Below are 15,021 nucleotides of genomic sequence, written 5' to 3'. Positions count from 1 at the left end.
ACATGTCCTTGACGCGTAGTCGCGATAAAGTTCACTACCGTGCTTCATGACTGGCAACTTTATGTCAAGTACACCTAATCGGTATTTTATTGTCAAATAAACCTTTCATTCCTTCGTAATATGTATAACACAATTTACAGTTGTTTGTAGCCAAGTTGCTTAGCTTACTTAGATAGAAACATCTGACATGAATGACAACGTTAATGTTATGTTACCGACGTGAAGACTGTTGATCACCGATGGTGTAGCAAGGATTTGGATGCTAAGGATTTTATTCATTGACTGCTGTTTTCATCAATACATGACTGAAGATTTGTTAGAAATGTGTCTTAGTATTGTTTAACTTTTAGGCTGTAAGGTTGGCTGCTACGATTATGAGGTTTTTGGGTGGCTAACTATGATGGGAGCTCGACACACCCAAGCCTACTCGTCGACACAATTTTCTGGGGGTAATTTGTCTTTACGCAACTGCAGTAGCCTATGCACGGTGTGTATGTGTATGCATACCCTGTTTAGATGTTTTCTGTCATATCTCCTGACTCATGTTCATGAATCAATGTTTGCTTGTAAGCTGGTATGCTATGTATGGTTTAACCAAGGCAATAACACTTATAGTGAGCTCTGAGACTAATGTTACCTCTCCAAGCAATATTGGAGTCCTCCAGTGACAAAAATACTTTTAGTGAAAAGAGTCATGGTTGGTGGTGATTAAGATTATGTGGAAGTAATGTAAAATAAAACTAAACAACCTATTCACTATCAGACCTGTGATTTTTTGTTATTTTAGAGAAGTACGTGCAACTGAGGTGAAAGCAGCCGACTGCTGATGGCAAACATGACCCCAAGGACCACAATGGCATGGACATGGGACATGGATGGGTAGTTTCTGGATGAAGAGGAAGACAATGATTTGCTAGAGGAGGAGAGTAATCTCCCGTCATCATCAGATGGGTAAGCATGTTTGTGTGTGTGTGTGTGTGTTCGCGGCGTTAGTGTGTCACCTTATGTGTAGGGCAAATGACATCGATAATTATATATTGTATCGAATTAAATGCTGTATGGTTGTTAAATGTATTGAATTTCTTCTAATGTTTTAATTGTTTATATGTGTGAATGTAAATTGATGCTTTGTTATGCTATAATATGAATTGATGCTTTGTTCAATATGTATTTTGTTGATCTTTGTTATACTGTTGTCTTGTCATTCTTGTAGTTCTAATAGTTACTGCTTGTTTGTAAACATATGTTTATGATATTTACCTGAAGTTGTTGTTTCTGATTATTTAATTAAATTGTTAAAGACTTATCTAAATAAAATTATTTATTTCCTCTTTCGTAAACCTAACACATGTGCCAGTGTATTCTTGTTTTCATAGTAGAATGAAGCACACGGAGAAGCAGTTACCATCTGCCTAGTCTTTATTTCAGCCTTTATCTTTCCTCCCCACAATTGATTTTGCCTCTTCAGAGTACAGTAAGACATCCTATATTTAGCTATGCATCTTGTTTTTATGGTAAAACATCTTATATTTGTTACATGACCATTATATCTGTGTATTTTTGGTCAGATGTCAGACCAGGAAAGGAAAACATCCTACTCTTTAAAAATTCTACTTGTTACTGCGACTTGCAGTTATGAGTAAATTAATCATAACTTCTGAACCAAAGGTGATAAATTGATTCTGTTTCTTTCACTGAGGAGAACACAACACTGACTATCTTTCACACACTATATCTACAATAGACATTAGGTGAAAAGTAAGATTCATCTTGACAAATTGATATTTTCGTGTTTTTTGATGTTGAATTTTGAAGGTATTGTTTAAAAACAATGTGTGTTACCCTCAAACTTATTAACTATGATATGTGCCATTTTAAAGGGCTAGTTCTCCTGATTACAATGGTGGGTATATCTTATCTCTGCCATGTAGCATGGCCACACAATAAGCCTTTTTGTCTCACAAGGGCATCAAGTATGAAAAAACGGAATGTTTCGTGCCGTCTGCAAAGGTCTAATAAATGTATCATAACTTTTGAACAAAAGGTGATACATTGATTCTGTTTTCATCACTGAGTAGAGGACAAAATTGTGAATCTCCCATACACTCTAAGTTTTTCTCTATCTACAACAGAAATTGGGGGAAAAATGAGATTAATCTTGACAAACTGATAGTTTTGTGTTTTTTGGGGTTGAATTTTAAAGATATTCTTAAAATAATATGTGTGTTCTCCTCAAAATTATTAATTATATTTTATACCATTTGAAAGGGCTATTTCTCCTGACTATAATGGTGGGTAAATTATATCTCTGTCATGTAGCATAATCACACAATAAGCCTTTTTGTGCCATAAGGCCATTGAGTATGAAAAAATGGAATGTTCGGCGCGGTCTGCAAAGGGTTAATAGCCTTGTACAGCCAGTCCAAAGCAGATAGGGATCATTGTTTGTGTACCCTAAAGTGAATCCTTACTTAATGTTGATTCATATTTTTTTATTATCACATATGAACATCACATAGCCTATGACTTGGAGACACAGGGCAAACTTCTACCACCATTCCCTAAATGTTGTCCCAACCAATGAAATAAATGTGTGCCTATAACGAGGGTAGGTGTGGCACGTTCACGAACAACTTATTTTCCTCTGAGGGAATATCCAATCTTCATCAACGACATACCACTGTACCAGAGACTTTCTAATGAGGAGACACAGCACTCAAAAAATCTTCCATAGAAATGTATGGGGTTAGTTTGTAACGCCAATATGGCAGTTGTCTTCACATATCCCAGCTCTTCCTCGGCAAAACATCGACATGTGAATACAATGAGCCAATCATGTGCTGTGTTGTGAATACATTGAGCCAATCATGTGCTGTGTTGTGAAGACATTGTGCCAATCATGTGTTGTGATCTCGCCGCTGGAGCAAGGTTGGTGTCGTGAAGCCTTCAAGACTTTCTGCTGAAATAGATGCCCGATAAGTTCCCAAAAAGCGTTGCAATATGTCCGCCGAGTGGAGGGGCTTGCCTAAAAGGACTTTGGCTGTACCTTAAGTTGTCTCTGTCTGTAACGTGGAACCTAAATGGCTAATTCTAGCTGGTGCCAGAAACAAGCACCCATGAAACGCAACTTTCATAAAGATGGCTGCGGAGATGGCTGTGAAGTAGCCAGCCTAGCATGGGCCATTGAAATAGATTTAGTCACTCTCTCCAGTTAATACCTCCATGGCTCTACAGTAGCCAAAATTACCTAAACCTGCATAGTGTACGTTTAGTTCTATACCCAAAGCAATTGGTGTGTACGCACAGTTTGGGACTTCAAAATTAGGACGATTTTAAGGGCCTAGCACTAGCAGCTGACAAGGGTCCCCAAAAATCCCCCTGATAATGACCAATCAGACCCAATGGCAACTAGATGTACCGCAGAGCGGTACAAAATATGACCGCCGCCCAGTCCAGCACATGTTTTCCACAAAAATCACGCTGAAAGGCCTATATGATTCTAACTGTCTCACTAAATTGCATTATCCACACTCAATTCTCACTGGTATCTGCTAGACAACAAGTACCAAAACATGATTAGTTCATAGATTTCACATGTAAAATTTATTTTATACAACCCCACCCCCATCTTGCCTGTTCATAATTCTGAGAAATTCTTGTGTGCATGTGTGCGTGTACATGTTTATGTTTATGTGTGTGTGTGTGTGTGTGTGTGTGTGTGTGTGTGTGTGTGTGTGCGTGCTTGTGTGTGTGCCTGCGTATGTGCCTGTGTTTGTGCATGTGCATGCATGCGTACATATGTCTACTGTGTGAGAATGTGCCATACGTATGATTACTGTGAATGTATGTGTGTGCGTGTGTATCTGTTTATGCACATGTGTGCACATGGAATGGGTTAAGATGACCCCTGGAGGCAAACATACGGAAAAAATTGGTCATCCTAGGGCCTACGGTTCTCAAGATATTCACAGAAAACTGTCTGGATGGATTCGTTCGTATGGATTCGTTTTCTGCATCTTGTTGAGTTAAAAAGGGCCGCACTTTGGCAATGTTTCTCGGGTGGAAATAGGCTGTCGGAGTAACTTTACTGATATGGGGCTTGAAGCTCAACTCCGCATCTAAGGTAAGGTAAGGTGACTTCATCTGTACCCAAGGGTACATTTGGTTGCAGGTATAAAAGGTAGGTTGCTTACACACACATAGATGACATTAACAACATTGACAGAAGACAGTGACATGACAGTAGTGCTCCAGACATAAATAAGTATGCATAAATATTATTAGTATCAAAATTCAGGGGATACAATGCAGAATAAAAGTCATTATAGCATATACAATAAGCTAAGCCAGAATAAATTAATAAATATATTAAAGGCTGTGCAGTCAATATGTTAAATACATTAGTATGCAGTCTTACAATAGCCTTAGTGCTAAGTGCATATTTTACATTCTGCTGAGGGAACAAAACTGCCTTCGTATCTCTTAGTTTTGCAGACAGGCATTTTGTACCTGCGGCCTGGTGGGAGAGGCTGAAATTCACCGTATAGTGGGTGGGATCCATCCTCTAAGATCGACCCAACTAGCCTCTGTAGCTGCCTACTGTGTAGGGAATCTAGGTTCAGCTGTGGCTCTCCAATCAGCCTACTAGCCCACCTCACAATTTGGTTCAGGAAGTTCTAGCTAAAAGAAATGACCAATGATGATTCAATGAAGCAGCAGTAGAACATAGTGAGCATCTAAGATGACACCTAGGCTTGTTACTTTTGGTTTGACCTGTGTGCCAGGTTCCCAAGATTACTAAGAACAATGTCTCGCTGTGATTTTGGTCCAACCAAAAGCAAAGGTCATCTGGGTAATTGGCTCCACAGAAATGTACAGTTGGGCATCATCTGCATAGCTGTGGAAGTTTACATTATGCTGACTTACAGAAACATAAGGAAAAGAGCAGGGGACCAAGGCAGCTCCCATTGGCCACACTTGAAAGGCAAGTCAGGTTTTACAGACACATGATCTCATAGTCTAATATAAAATAATATTTTTCATACGCAAAGTAGGTCTCTAGCAAATAGTTGCCGTGGACTGTTGGCAATGTTACAGCAAATTTGCAGCAATGTCATATGCAAATTAGGTTGTTAGCAGAAGTTCACTGAAGTTTGCCATTATTGGCAAAGTGTGTGTGGCAAATCACTGGCGAACACATTTGCCACTAGTGGCCAACATTTGCCACTAGCGGCGAACATTGGCAAACTTCTGACAATATTTCCTCATGAACTCATTTGTTTCCCACAAATCACACACAAGTTTGCTGCAAATCTACCGCAAACATTCAATTTTACTTTGTTGCCTGGAGAGGTACACGTAATGTGTGCGTCGTCAGTAAAACCGCTAGTGTTTTATAAGCAGCGCAGTCAGTTTCATTTTCATGTTTTTCCTCTTTAGGGTCTGCACTGCACGCTTATCTACCATTCTGCAACAACTGCACTGGAGTCTGAATCTCCCGTCAGAAGTTCTATAAGCTACTAAAGGTAAGTTGCAAGTAGGCTATAGGCTACAAAACTATAGGTTGAGCCTGCGTCTGTGTTACCCTTTTTATTTCCCCAATTTGTCTCGCACACGTTTAGTAGGCCTATACAATTATCGATGATTAGTCGTGTATGCAATCATAATGTGATATCATCATAACCCAAACATAATCGGTTGCGAAGTGGAAGGATTTTTACACACTGTGTTCAGACTAACCGTGCGCTTGATGATGCGATTCAGATGTAGGACATAATTGGGTATGATAGCCTACTTAGTGACTATGGCATTCCAACTTTTTCTTGGAATCTCCTAACTCTGGCCCAAACCCTGCACTCTAAGAAATGGAAGTACCAGTGTGTACCTAAGTCGGTACAAATGCTTGTCGCTGGGGCAGTACCCTTTTGAAGTACAATACTGTACCTATGAATGCAGGTACATTTGTGTACCCTAGCCATCAAGGTACACTTGTGTACCTGCAATGACTAAAATGTACCTGTATATATCATTATCACATAGTACCCTTAAAAGGTACTATTCTGTACTTCAAGGGTACAACCCCAGTGAAAATTTAAGGTGGTATAACTAAAATATATGCACAACCAATAAGTACATTTAAATGTTTATTCTGGGGGGATATTACACACAATACTTCACATGAATACAGGTACAATAAATGTTAACATGTTCATATTAAAAACACATTCATATCAAACATCAAAATATCTTATATCCATATCAATATACATATTCACGTAAAACATGTTATGACTCTTAATGTAAGTGTAAATAATAAAACACTTTGGTTTACAATATTTTGCCTGAATAGCCACATTGTGTTTATACGCAGAAGGAAAAAAATATATTAATTTGCACGATAGCACTAATAACACCTTTATATGATCTATAAAATACCAATATTTGAGCTAGTAATTACTCCAACAAACCTTGTATGCTTTCAAGTTCATGTTAATACTCGTGTATGTGACAGTGATGAAAATACAGTATCTGCTTGCCATAACCATTACACGTTGCAAAATTAACAAAGTCCTTGCAGTAACTTAGTAGCTATGATCTTAGATCTCATTCACAGTGCATACACCATAGAATTGAGTGAACGATATGTGTGATGTAATGAGTCATATAGCGACATTTTAGAGTAGTATCTCAGAAAACAATGTGCAAGCCTTTGGGAAATATTAGCAAGCCTGTAAAAATGTACAATATATTGTTACAATGTTCATTACCTCACCAATAAATCAATCAATCAGAAAACACACTCCAATCCTTCCAATCATGAGGCGAGCCACTAAAAAGGCAAGAGTCTCAAAAGGCACCAAAGTTCAATTTCAAAAACTGGCAGAAATCCAACATATTCTTCAGGAGAGTGTGCTAAGTAAAGGTCAACAGCAGTAGAGGCTGCTGTTTTCCCCCTCTTCAACTTCTGTTCCTCTGCATATATCCACTTTGACTTAGACTGGAACCTTACTTGATCTACAGGACGTTCACATATTTTCAATAGCAGTGGTAGCCTCACCAATGACAGCAGGGGTTTTACATCTGTTGGAAGCAAAATGCAAACACAAACCTCAGAATAAGATTTTTTTCAACCACACAAATAAATAGCCTCAGACAGATTGTGTAAAATACCTTGTCTAATACATGTATGTAACTATATGAATCTGCTCACCTGGCATAGATCAGCGTTGATTCATTACAAGTTCCATGGACCGGCTGACTCTCCCAAACTTCTCCTTACTCCTTTTCACCGTATCTTCATGAACAAAAGCTGCCTGCTCCACTATGTGTTTGAGAGACAAATGCCATGCAATAGAATAATATAATTAAACAAAATGACACAACAATGAAATAGCACAAAGATAATCTTAACCAATATATAAATTGCTATTGGACAAAAAAAAAATCAAAAAGTTGTCTGTATTATTATAATTTGCATAATTTATTATGCAATACTTTTCTATATGTATTTAACATCAATAAGAAAAATACCATTACAAAAAAAACACCAAGTTGGGTAACTTACGTAGCCATTAGATCCTTTAGGAAAGGTAAGCTTACTTCCAAGTGGCCATGTTCTGCCTTGGTGGGTATCTGTGAGAAGGATTAACGTTAGATTTACTTTAGACCATTATCAAGCTCTGAGTAACTTTATAACATTATAGAATGGTTCTGAGTTGCTCCCTCTAGCTTCTAACTAGATAAGCAATGACAACCAGGATGTTCTGGTGAACATAGGCAACTCAACTAATTAATTTTCACCTAAACAAAATGACAGTGTTGAGAGTGATCATGCTTACTGCATGTATGCACTTACCAGGCTTCTTTCACCTGCACTACCGTTGATATTAAACCAGCCTTTCAGGGAAGTTAGCAAGTATGTATGGCTAACAGTGCTAGGATATGCTCATATATCTATGGGCTAAGCTAGTTAGGATAATGATTGCTAGTGAAAGTTGGCTTTAATGGCTTCCACAAAAACTTAACATTGACATGGGAAATAGTAGATAAAACACACACACAAATCATTTCCTTACCATTTATCACGATAGTCATGCATTATTGAAGGAGTTTGAACTCCATTTAAAAATATCTGAATTCATAGCTAACCTAGGCTAAGTTGCTAGCGAATGCTAATGTTAGCCTTTAAGCCAACAATCTGACTCCATTACTGTAACAGTAGGCTATTTACAATGTACAAACCAAATTTCGATAAATTGCAACTACACCTTACCTCTGAATAGCTTTGCCTCCTCTTCCACAAAGATTATTCCATCCTGCACATGTGTTTTCTCACACCAAGCTCCTCACTGAAAGTTGCTCCATTTCTTGGTGAGTGAGATGAACAAAGTTGAGGGGGAAAATAACGGTTGCTCCCGTCCAGAATCTCCTCCCCCAACAACTTTTGAGTGACAGGCCATGTACTTTTTGTACCCTTAGGTACAAATATGGTCCCTTTGCGAAAAGGTACATTAATGATCCAGGAACGGTACATATTAGTACTTTAGGGGCTCAATTTTGTTCCCTTTAAGGTACAGGGTCAAAAGTTGTACCTAAAAGAACAAAAATGTACCCCAACCGTACCCCTATTTTTGAGAGTGTGCTGCGCTACCTGCAATCGCAGTCTCTATCTCCATTGGATGTTCCACCTGTTCACGAGTGCCTCAGACAACAAGCCTTTATCTCCTGTCTCAATTAGCCGATACCCTTCCCCAAATGTCGTATTCCAATTACCTATCACAATACCCATAGTGTCGTACACAGTCGTCGTTCACAAGCAGTGGATTTACCTGTGCGTACCGTCGGCTCTCCGTCTCTTCCTTGTTGGACTCTGGTCAGGCTGCTTGCGATCATTATAACTTTACAGGTAATCTGGTTGTCATTTGTATTTTAAATGTGAACTTCTTGACTCGTGCAATATAAAAGAGAGGGACTCGTTGCGGACGCATTTCTTTCTATAAAAAGCACGCGCATAGGTACACAGTGCTGTAGGTACACAGTGGCGCCGCTACCACACGCGCATCACGCACTGTGCGTATAGGGCACCAAGGATAGGGGACCAACATTTAGCCAATACATAGCTTTACTCTAAACTGATTTAATCTTCTTAGAAAATAATGGTAATATGCACAACATCATGCTACACAAGGATTATATTTTTGAGTTCTCTCTCAATCTCCACTAAGATCTAACGTATTCTTCATTTAATTGGGAACGCGTCTGGGCGCGCATGAGAGGGATAGAGGCCGGATCTGGCTGGCTTGTCATTGTTGATAACTGATAGCTACTTTTTTAATATAATAAACGCCTCGTTTTGGTCGCCGCGTGAATAAGGCTAATGGACACCAAATGGCCAGCGGTGGCACTGCAAACACGCGCTCCTCAGCAAGAGCATTCCACCTGCAGACCTTTCTCTTGTTTATATCCTATATGTTTGTGATTAAGGACAATTTCATCGTCTTGGACACAAGATCTTGTGATTCTCTGAAGTTTGTACATGTTACACAGGACTTACTTCTAGGCATAGGCCTACTTCTTTTGGGTGGAAATGTTCAGCCTAACCCAGGACCAGAACCTGAATGTCTGTACACACCGTTAGATTTCTCAAACAGATCTGGCCTGAGCGTTGTGCATTTAAATGTTCGTCGCGTAGCACCTAAATTGGACTTGGTTAGAATATGGGCAACTTCCACAAGTGTTTGCCTTATTTGAGACTTAAAAAGTCCATCTCCGATAATGATGATAATGATATCCGATCCTATTAATGGTTACAACGTATTTTGCGCAGATATAAAACAAGGGAGGAGGTGTAGCTCTATATGTAAAGTGTACCTTGCATACCAATTTGTCAAAGTCTATGTCTATCATATAATTTTTTTTTTTTTTTAGCAATTGATTTAATATTAGGAAGGTAACACTTTATTTTAATGTGTCGCTGTTACAGTGTACCTAATTAGGTACAGTGGTACCCAGGGTGCGATTTGTAGGGGGGGATGGTGAGGATTTCCCACCCTCTGGTTTTCCTATCCCTACCTCTGCTAAATTATTTTTATCGTCGGGGGGGACAACATTTATCCCCCTCTGCCCCTCATATTGATTAATGCTACTTCATATAAGTAAAGCGCTGCAACGTGAGAACAGTCTAGTAGGCTAGGCTAGTCTACATAATAATCTGACATAAGAAACGCACCGTCACCGTCAGCACTGATGCTGCTGAGACAGTGGCTGCGTGATAAATTAATTTGGCCTTGATCGTGCAGGACATTTCAGAATGTCGAGTGTGTAATCCATCATAAATGGCTAGGTTCAATGGAAAAGTTAGCTGGACAAATGAAAGAAAACGAGAAGGATTCAGTGAAGCATAATAATGTTTTAGAACCTTCAAAATTAGAAAACTGATGCAACTGAGATGGAGGACAACTGCACGTAGAGTAGGCTAGAACGTAGGCCTATTGTCCTAAGGAACTTACATTAAATGAGGAGATATTTGCTGAATGTCACAAAAAGTGTTACAGAAATTGCTTGGCATCGCTTATTCAATGGCTCTCTACCGAAACACCTTTAGTTTGCGGAGGACGAACGAGAAAGCACTCGTTTGATAAATCAGCCAGTAGTAGACAAATAACTTTTAGAAATAATCTGTACTGCAAAAACGAATGTTGGTGGGTATTTAAACTATCTAGCGGGTGTTTTAACAGCTGCAAGAAATAGAAGCTTCATGGTCTTTATGTTCTGGTTCGTAAATCATTTTCATAAAACTTCAAGTTGCCCTATAACTTTACTCTCCAAACTCTTTACTGCACTGTAGGCAATTAACTGACAGTATGATAGGCTATTTATTTTCTGTAGGCTACAATAAACACATTTCTTTTTTCAACTTTTGCAATATTGGCTACTTGGCTATACTGAACGCAAATCAGCAGGAGAGAATGCACGTAGCCTACGCAGCGTGTAAGCAACACTGTTAGCCAATTCACTAACTTAAGACTTCAGTGCCATAATATACAATATATTTGTATGCTTGTCAAAACGTAGTCCTACCCTGCATTAGAGGAGCTGATCATCATACCAAGCACACTCGCTGTTTAAAGTCATACACCACGGTAAACTAAAACTAAAATGTTACAAAGGTGGCAAAAATAATATAGGGTATTAGTAGCCATGACATTACTAGGCTATGAATCGTTCGTTCATTTTTTATTTATTTTTTTTTTGGGGGGGGGGGGGGGGGGTACAAACTTATTCATAATTATCCCCCCCTCTGGTTTTTACACAAATCGCACCCTGGTGGTACCACCTGTGTAACAACATGTACTATCAGGTACTATCATTGTACTTGCATTATGTATTTGTGGGTACCTATAGTTGTTACATTGTAATACTGCGTGCTTTTACATCAGAGGCAAAGAGCTGACCTTTTTAAATCAGTCCCAAATACATCATCAGCAGATGAATCTTTCTTAGATAAAGCAACTAGGACAAGAAACGCATTTCCTTTATAGCTTTTACCATTCAGCATGCACTCTAAGAAATGGAAGTACCAGTGTGTACCTAAGTCGGTACAAATGCTTGTCGCTGGGGCAGTACCCTTTTGAAGTACAATACTGTACCTATGAATGCAGGTACATTTGTGTACCCTAGCCATCAAGGTACACTTGTGTACCTGCAATGACTAAAATGTACCTGTATATATCATTATCACATAGTACCCTTAAAAGGTACTATTCTGTACTTCAAGGGTACAACCCCAGTGAAAATTTAAGGTGGTATAACTAAAATATATGCACAACCAATAAGTACATTTAAATGTTTATTCTGGGGGGATATTACACACAATACTTCACATGAATACAGGTACAATAAATGTTAACATGTTCATATTAAAAACACATTCATATCAAACATCAAAATATCTTATATCCATATCAATATACATATTCACGTAAAACATGTTATGACTCTTAATGTAAGTGTAAATAATAAAACACTTTGGTTTACAATATTTTGCCTGAATAGCCACATTGTGTTTATACGCAGAAGGAAAAAAATATATTAATTTGCACGATAGCACTAATAACACCTTTATATGATCTATAAAATACCAATATTTGAGCTAGTAATTACTCCAACAAACCTTGTATGCTTTCAAGTTCATGTTAATACTCGTGTATGTGACAGTGATGAAAATACAGTATCTGCTTGCCATAACCATTACACGTTGCAAAATTAACAAAGTCCTTGCAGTAACTTAGTAGCTATGATCTTAGATCTCATTCACAGTGCATACACCATAGAATTGAGTGAACGATATGTGTGATGTAATGAGTCATATAGCGACATTTTAGAGTAGTATCTCAGAAAACAATGTGCAAGCCTTTGGGAAATATTAGCAAGCCTGTAAAAATGTACAATATATTGTTACAATGTTCATTACCTCACCAATAAATCAATCAATCAGAAAACACACTCCAATCCTTCCAATCATGAGGCGAGCCACTAAAAAGGCAAGAGTCTCAAAAGGCACCAAAGTTCAATTTCAAAAACTGGCAGAAATCCAACATATTCTTCAGGAGAGTGTGCTAAGTAAAGGTCAACAGCAGTAGAGGCTGCTGTTTTCCCCCTCTTCAACTTCTGTTCCTCTGCATATATCCACTTTGACTTAGACTGGAACCTTACTTGATCTACAGGACGTTCACATATTTTCAATAGCAGTGGTAGCCTCACCAATGACAGCAGGGGTTTTACATCTGTTGGAAGCAAAATGCAAACACAAACCTCAGAATAAGATTTTTTTCAACCACACAAATAAATAGCCTCAGACAGATTGTGTAAAATACCTTGTCTAATACATGTATGTAACTATATGAATCTGCTCACCTGGCATAGATCAGCGTTGATTCATTACAAGTTCCATGGACCGGCTGACTCTCCCAAACTTCTCCTTACTCCTTTTCACCGTATCTTCATGAACAAAAGCTGCCTGCTCCACTATGTGTTTGAGAGACAAATGCCATGCAATAGAATAATATAATTAAACAAAATGACACAACAATGAAATAGCACAAAGATAATCTTAACCAATATATAAATTGCTATTGGACAAAAAAAAAATCAAAAAGTTGTCTGTATTATTATAATTTGCATAATTTATTATGCAATACTTTTCTATATGTATTTAACATCAATAAGAAAAATACCATTACAAAAAAAACACCAAGTTGGGTAACTTACGTAGCCATTAGATCCTTTAGGAAAGGTAAGCTTACTTCCAAGTGGCCATGTTCTGCCTTGGTGGGTATCTGTGAGAAGGATTAACGTTAGATTTACTTTAGACCATTATCAAGCTCTGAGTAACTTTATAACATTATAGAATGGTTCTGAGTTGCTCCCTCTAGCTTCTAACTAGATAAGCAATGACAACCAGGATGTTCTGGTGAACATAGGCAACTCAACTAATTAATTTTCACCTAAACAAAATGACAGTGTTGAGAGTGATCATGCTTACTGCATGTATGCACTTACCAGGCTTCTTTCACCTGCACTACCGTTGATATTAAACCAGCCTTTCAGGGAAGTTAGCAAGTATGTATGGCTAACAGTGCTAGGATATGCTCATATATCTATGGGCTAAGCTAGTTAGGATAATGATTGCTAGTGAAAGTTGGCTTTAATGGCTTCCACAAAAACTTAACATTGACATGGGAAATAGTAGATAAAACACACACACAAATCATTTCCTTACCATTTATCACGATAGTCATGCATTATTGAAGGAGTTTGAACTCCATTTAAAAATATCTGAATTCATAGCTAACCTAGGCTAAGTTGCTAGCGAATGCTAATGTTAGCCTTTAAGCCAACAATCTGACTCCATTACTGTAACAGTAGGCTATTTACAATGTACAAACCAAATTTCGATAAATTGCAACTACACCTTACCTCTGAATAGCTTTGCCTCCTCTTCCACAAAGATTATTCCATCCTGCACATGTGTTTTCTCACACCAAGCTCCTCACTGAAAGTTGCTCCATTTCTTGGTGAGTGAGATGAACAAAGTTGAGGGGGAAAATAACGGTTGCTCCCGTCCAGAATCTCCTCCCCCAACAACTTTTGAGTGACAGGCCATGTACTTTTTGTACCCTTAGGTACAAATATGGTCCCTTTGCGAAAAGGTACATTAATGATCCAGGAACGGTACATATTAGTACTTTAGGGGCTCAATTTTGTTCCCTTTAAGGTACAGGGTCAAAAGTTGTACCTAAAAGAACAAAAATGTACCCCAACCGTACCCCTATTTTTGAGAGTGTGCAGGGATGTGGTTCTGTCAGCTTTGATAAACTGATCATAAAAAAGATAAACTGCAGAAACTTATATTTTTAATTTGTCCTTGGAGCAAAATCTTATTCCTAACTATTGGAAAACCTCACATGTAACACCCCTGTTAAATGTTGGGGATCTGGCTGTGTTAGACAATTATCGGCCTATCTCTAAACTTTCAGTGTTTTGATGATCTTTGAATCTCTGTCAGTGATCAGTTAAAGGGACACCAGGCAAGCCTGATGCTTTTTCTCTACGAAACTCCCCCAAGCTCGGTCTGAAGCTCTTTTCCTATACACACGTTTGCAACAATCTCTAGCGTTTTGTTAGCCTGCCTGCTTCGGTCGGCGGGTAGGATACACTGAACTTACAAGCAGGATATTCTTCCTACAGGCAGTAAGGGCGGGTGAGAGAGTCTTCATTCGCCTTGTAACGAGTCATTTAACCATATACCGACTTACGAAGATGATTAATTAACACGAAAACCTTGCCTGGTGTCCCTTTAAGAGTTTTTAAGTTTTAAATTAGTAGTTCATATTTGTCTCTTGCCTCTCACTGAATAATTGTGGGACATATTTCATGTAATTGTGTGCGCTGGTGCGCGTTCCTGGACGAAAGAAGCAGTGTGTGTTGTGCACACGTCCATATCACTGCTGATAATGCGCT

General features: G+C 38.5%; 2 long non-coding RNA genes across 2 annotated transcripts; both read right to left on the bottom strand.

Moving 5' to 3' along the window:
- Positions 1-6,130: 6,130 nt before the first annotated feature.
- On the bottom strand, positions 6,131-8,412 carry LOC143126126 (uncharacterized). The gene is made up of 4 exons (XR_012987394.1): positions 8,273-8,412; positions 7,565-7,632; positions 7,211-7,321; positions 6,131-7,080 (listed from the first exon to the last, which is right to left on the bottom strand). It is a non-coding gene; the product is annotated as an uncharacterized LOC143126126 (long non-coding RNA).
- Positions 8,413-11,835: 3,423 nt separating this feature from the next.
- On the bottom strand, positions 11,836-14,117 carry LOC143122620 (uncharacterized). Its single transcript, XR_012986745.1, has 4 exons — positions 13,978-14,117; positions 13,270-13,337; positions 12,916-13,026; positions 11,836-12,785 (listed from the first exon to the last, which is right to left on the bottom strand). It is a non-coding gene; the product is annotated as an uncharacterized LOC143122620 (long non-coding RNA).
- Positions 14,118-15,021: the final 904 nt, after the last annotated feature.

This window comes from Alosa pseudoharengus, unplaced genomic scaffold (genome assembly GCF_046254945.1).
Source record: "Alosa pseudoharengus isolate Yale_2024_CS ecotype anadromous, Long Island Sound unplaced genomic scaffold, YU_APseudo_1.1 YU_APseudo_1.1_scf_1, whole genome shotgun sequence".
NCBI classification, from domain to species: domain Eukaryota; kingdom Metazoa; phylum Chordata; class Actinopteri; order Clupeiformes; family Clupeidae; genus Alosa; species Alosa pseudoharengus.
Note: the sequence above shows the minus strand (reverse complement) of the source record. Positions and strands in the feature narration are given on the sequence as shown.